Source organism: Corvus hawaiiensis, chromosome 7 (genome assembly GCF_020740725.1).
Source record: "Corvus hawaiiensis isolate bCorHaw1 chromosome 7, bCorHaw1.pri.cur, whole genome shotgun sequence".
NCBI lineage: Eukaryota > Metazoa > Chordata > Aves > Passeriformes > Corvidae > Corvus > Corvus hawaiiensis.
Window position 1 is genome coordinate 823,919 of NC_063219.1, and position 5,886 is coordinate 829,804.

The 5,886-nt window shown below is 47.2% G+C and overlaps 1 long non-coding RNA gene across 1 annotated transcript; it reads left to right on the top strand.

Annotated features, from left to right (window-relative positions):
* The first annotated feature begins 1,564 nt into the window (after positions 1-1,564).
* On the top strand, positions 1,565-5,886 carry LOC125328712. The gene is made up of 2 exons (XR_007204813.1): positions 1,565-4,753; positions 5,495-5,886. It is a non-coding gene; the product is annotated as an uncharacterized LOC125328712 (long non-coding RNA).

The following is a 5,886-nucleotide window of genomic DNA, read 5'->3' on the forward strand; positions in this document are numbered from 1 at the left end:
CTGGATGGGCTTTAAGGTCTCTTCCAATCCAAACCATTTTGGGATTTACGATTCCCTTGACCAGAGAAGCAGGGGAAAAAAGCCCCAACACCTTCTGTCTCCCCAGTTCCACAGAAGCACATCCCAGTTTTGGAGCACTACACTTCCCACCACATGATCGCTGCTCCTTGGGCTCTGGGTATGAGCAGAACACCTCCTGCCCCTCGTCCCGATCCAAGACAAAGGCTCTGCTGATAACCGAGTCTTTAATGTGCAGCAGGCCACCCGATAAGAAGCTCCTGATAAGGATGAATCAAGGTCCATGTGCCTCATCTCCTCGGATCATAGTGTGAACATCCTAAACCAATCCCAGTGCAATGATGCACACACATCCCCTTGGATCTAGTCCAGGCTTCCATGGGTTTTCTGTGATCTGCTGTGTTTCAGAATGGGAAGTCTGCCTTTTTTCTTCCTTTTTTCCCTTGTGGAACCTCCTGGTCTTTCGCAGACCCGATCTTGCCTAGTGATCCTGGAGGAGGGAAGTAGCTCTCCTTTCTGCCCGTGTTTTACAGTCACACACACAGACATTTCCAGGGCTGCAGAGGTTTTGACTCCCCTGACCTCTCATCCCAATACATTCTAAACTTTATTTTTGTCAGTAGTGGGCCAGCACTCACTTCTTACATTTCTATTAAACAACGTATCTGCAAATGAGGGCCGGATTCCAGAGTCCCACCCAGCTCCTTGACAGGGTCTGAGTGCAACCCTTCAATGGCTTTTGAGACATTCCTCTCATGATTTCGATGCCACTGCTGCTATTCCGGACACTTCTGCTGGCACGTCCTGCTCTACTGTGATGCTTTTTAAGAACTCGGTGAAGGTGCTCGTAAGGAACGTGAGTTTTCAAGATACCACATTTAAGGAGCTTGCATTAGGAAAAAACTCCTTGCTCCTTGATGAGCAGACAGCGAAAATTTGAGGTATTTTAGTGCTTTCTAGTGGATTCCAGTCCAAAGCTGGCTAATTTTGGTTTTGCCATAGGAAAGGGAAAACAGGTCGGCTGAGGTTTTGCCAAATGCAAAGCACAGGTGCCTTTTAATAGATATTGGTATTCAGGAAATGCTGTGACCCACATGAAATGAGATTAAACAGCCCTTAGAGCAACAGAACAGAGGGGAGAAAAACTGGGAAATTGAAAGGTCTGTGCAATTCTGTCCCCACACATCATCTATCAGTGCAATTTCAGTCTCAAGTGCTCAAAACCGTGAGGTCATCTTGGTACCTTATCACGAAGGCAGCAATTCAGTGCTCTCCAGAGCTTGGCTTCTGGAGTGCCGAGCTCTAAACCACCTTGGTGCTCTGCTGCTGGCCCCCTCGAAACCTAAGCTCAGATCATGGGAAGATGATTTAGAAGGAAATTCTTTAGTATAAGGGTGGGCAGGCCCTGGCACAGGGTGCCCAGAGCAGCTGTGGCTGCCCTGGATCCCTGGCAGTGCCCAAGGCCAGGTTGGACAGGGCTCGGAGCAGCCTGGGACAGTGGAAGGTGTCCCCATGGCAGGGGGGTGGGACTGGCTGAGCTTTAGGGTCCCTTCCAACCCAAACCATTCCATGATTCTATGCTGATATTCCAGAACCCAAACATTCCTCAACCCTCTGTGTATCAGCTAAGCACGTTAACATCCTGCCTGCTCTGTCCTCTCGTGCACCCTGCCCACCCCGCTGCTCAGTGCTCCGTCTCTGCAGCAGGAGGGACACTGTCCTGCTCCACCATGGCCACGGTCCCTCGGGAGGAGGAACCTGTCAGGCAGAAGAGGGATCTTGGCGGGCTTGGGTCCCCCGTTCCGTGGTTGCGTGCTCTGAGCTTGAACGCGCTGCAAGGCCTGGGCATCTCCACAAACAGTGCAGGGACTCTAATTCGGCTCCTGAATAGGAGAGTGGGTGGTGGGTCCCTGGTGGAGGGCAGAACCTCCCCACCCGCAGGCCTTGGTGACAAGCTGTACTGAAGGCTTGCTCCCGTGCCCAGCGCTCCCTGCCTCCGGAACACCCCGAATCCAGGCTGCTCCCTGTGCTGGCCATTGTGGAGCCCATCCTGCCACATCCTGACCGTGCTTGCACGCTCTCCCAGAGAGCCCTGGGCTCCCTTCCGGGGGCTGCCATTGTCGGCTCGGCTTTTTATTCCAGCTTTGGCCCAAAGTAGATTGGACCCGAGACAGGAAAGACTCCAAGCACAAGCTCTGCCAGCTGCTCCTCGTCTGTAAAATCTAAAAGTTGCTGCTCCTTGAAACCAGGCATTTTTATTTGCATGAGAAAGCTGGAGCTGCGTGTAAGATAGTCTGTGATCTGATTTTAAAAGAAAAGGATAAAAATAAGTCTAATTGTGTTCTCGTTCTGCCTCAATTTAGCTGCTGGCCGTTCTCCTTTGTGCTCCCCGCATTTCTGGAGAGCTGGTTGACACTTATTTAGGTTGGCACAAACTAAATATAACCAAGTGTGTGTGAAAGAGCACGGACTGGGTCACAGCTTCCAGAGCAGCAGAAAGAAGCATTTTGCCTTAAAATACGAAAATCCAGCTCTTCCGAGACAGCTCAATGAAACACACACAACCTGAACAAAAAGTAAGCGTTCCATTCAACTCCTGTATGCTGCTGAAATTTTTTTTTTGAATTTTTTTTTTTTTTTGCCAGCTTTTACAGTCCACAGCCTTCTCATTCAGTCTTGAATAATAGCTTTGAATCGAGCTGTAAAAGCTTCCGAAGTTTGAAGTCTTTTGACAAGTTAATTTAGCTGTATGGTAAAAAGTTTTTCCCCCAGATAGAATAAAGCCATCATCTCATGAATGTAGTAGTCAGCCAAGGGAAAGAAAACACCATTAGGATTAGAAATGATGGGCTTTCTGGAGATAGTTTGTGGTTTAGTGTAATCTACTATCAATATTTCAGTAGAAAAATATCCTACTCGTCATTCAGCTGCAAGTCAGTATCTTCATGTAAAACCAACACCCAGGGGCCAGGCTGCAAATATTTTCATTTCTAGCTTGTTTTTTTTTTTTGGTCACGTTTTTCTTACACTTATTTAGATTTTAATTGGTTTTCACCCTGGATGATGTCTTTTTTGGTTGCTTTTTTTTTTTTCCTGGGTGAAAGAGACAGAATAGAAAAATGGATCAATATTTCCTCTAAGGTTCCCACTACAGAGAGACACACCCCACATTATTCTCCCAGCAGCTGCCATGGATGAAAATAAATATAATAAATTGATACCCATTTCCCTTGTTTTTACCATTAAGAATAAGAAAATGAGCACTGATAAACAAAGTGTATCCAACAGTTACCCTAGCCTTGACTTCACAAAGATTCCGTATTTATTTTAGACTTACTTCTGCTTTTTATCTAAATTTAAGCCTTAAGCGTGCTACTAAAATTGACTGAACCAAAAAAACAGTTGAGGGGGGAAAAGAGATTTCTGTCATACTCTTAATTCTTCAGTGTAATTTAGAGGGATGATGACACGGTAAGAACTTTTGGGCAGTGGTTTGTAATGGCCCCAGAATAATTTTTCTCTCTGCAGTAGGAATCCTTGTGGATCCCTTCCAAGTCAGGATGTTCCATAACACAGTCGAGAGCATAGCTGCTAAACAAATAGGAAGTTTATACAAATCCAGAAAAATATTAAAAACAAACTTCAGCAAGGAGTTTTATTTTAAAAGCGCATTGCAAAATGACCGCCGTAACAACCCAGTGTATCTCCATCAGCAAAAGTAAAGTGTAAATATGGAGAAGAAAGCAAACTTTACATTGTGACCTTCATTTTGAACTTCACTTGCTCTTTTTTTCCCCCCAAGTGGGGGACAGGGACTTGCTTTTGCCCAAAACAACAGCAAGAACTTGTTTCTGAGAGTCTGGCTCGTAGTGCTTCAGGATTCCAGCTCTTCAGGCCCTGAGTGCTGCAGACTTGATGAAGTGTCGGGTGTGCAGCCAAGCTGGGGAACGGCTCCTGCAGCCAAACACAGGCGTGGGGGGCTCGGGAGTGGAGGAGAACCCCCTCGTTCTGCCTCACAGCTCGCTCTGAGCCACACAGGGCTGCAGCAGGGTAAGGAAGAGGTGTGTATCTCTGAAAGAGTTGTGCAAGGAGAGGAGGAGGAGATCCAGCTGAAGCAAAATTCACCAGGATTAAAAAAAAACCCCAGTAACAACAGAACAAAACTCCACAACAAAAGGTATGTTGGGGCAGAACACAGGAGAGGGGCGATGTAAATGTAACACTGCTTGTCCCATCAGAGCTGCGTTGTGAGTTCGGGGGGCTTGATGGGGTTTTTACTCCAAAAAGGAGTAAAACAGTGTGCTGTGGGAAAGATGGAGAACAGGGAATGGGAGGTTAAGCACAGAAGGGTGATGGGCGGGGCAGGAAAACCAAGGGAGGTCAGTGATGGCATTTGAATGATCAGGAGGAAGAAGAGGAAGCCATCACCAGGCTGGAAATTGTGTCTAGGCTTGACTTTCTCCACAGAACCAAGTGGCACCGGCACTTCTTTGGTGTCTAGGCTCCAGAGGAAGTTCCTGCTGGCTCTCTTCTTAACTTTATCCTCCTTTTTTTTTAGGCTGTGGAGTGGCAGGATTGGAGTGGAAAGCTGAAGCACCCTATTTTACTTTCACCAGCTCCCTGTGACTAGCGAGGGAAATTAGCTGGAGTGTTGTGATGGCTGTTTCCTGCTTGAGAACAGAAAAAATGGAATCATTCCTGACAAACAAGGAGTTCAGCTAAAGATGAGGTGGAGGTAGGCGGGAAGTTCTGTAATTGCTTTTTATTTAAATCTTTATGAATTAGCTCTGCCAGGGTTGGATTTTTTTTTAGATTTTTATTTTCTGCTTCAACTGGCTTCTGAGTAAGTTCTTCAGCTACAATTACAGTAAAAACAGACTATATACAGCTATAGCCAATATGTTGGGTTTAACTTGTAGCAAGGAGCCTTTCCCTCGTGAATCTCTGAGGTCTAATTCACACGAGCAACGACAAAGGTTTAGTTTTCTGCCATTACGCACAGGTTAGCCTAGACTGGGTATTAACAGAGACATGTACTCACACCCACAGCCACAGGTACGGCATCAATCAAAACCTGAAGGTAAAACTCACACTCCATGGCAACTTTCAGGGCACAGCTTGCTCCTCTCGTTTCCTGTTTCCAAACTGCTCCAGCAGAGCAGAGAGGGAAGGCAGCTGGTGTGGCCAGGAGAGTGCTCTGCACCACAGCCCCCAGCTCGGCTGGGGACACAGGTGGGGCACACTTACAACCTGCAGTGACCACCGGGGCAAAAATACTGGTTGTAAGCCATGTTTAAAGGGTTTGGGACCAAATCACCCCCCAGCTGCAGCAGAAATGGGGACCACAAGGGAGGGCAGATGCTCACCTGGCTGCTGCAGGCGTGTCCTATGCCAACTTCCAGCAGCAGAGCTGTTGCTGTGGCAAATATTACCCTGCCTTGGTAACCTTCTAACCCCGAAGCCCTTCCACCCACAGGTCTCCTGACACTCAAAAATAATTTGGGAGGTTATTTATACATATATTCCCCCATCCCTCGGAGCACACAAGCTGGCCCCGAATAAAGAGGGCAGAACAACCATGCGAGGAAACCCAAAACCTCACCAGCCAAAGAACAACAAACAAGCCCACGAGCCCAAAGAAGCTGAAAATGAAACAGAAAGGGCTTCAGCTTTAGGCAGAAGTGGCGTTCTTAGTGCCAGTGGTGCTCTCAGGTGTGTATTCCAGGGAAAATAGCCCCAAACTCCTGGCCTGCTCCAGGGCAAGCCATGCTACGCGTGTGCTCAAGCCTAGACCTGTCAAAGTGTAATGGTGGGAAACTGGCGGGAATAAATTGTTATCTTAAAATTAAAGTAAGATGGAAAGCTGAA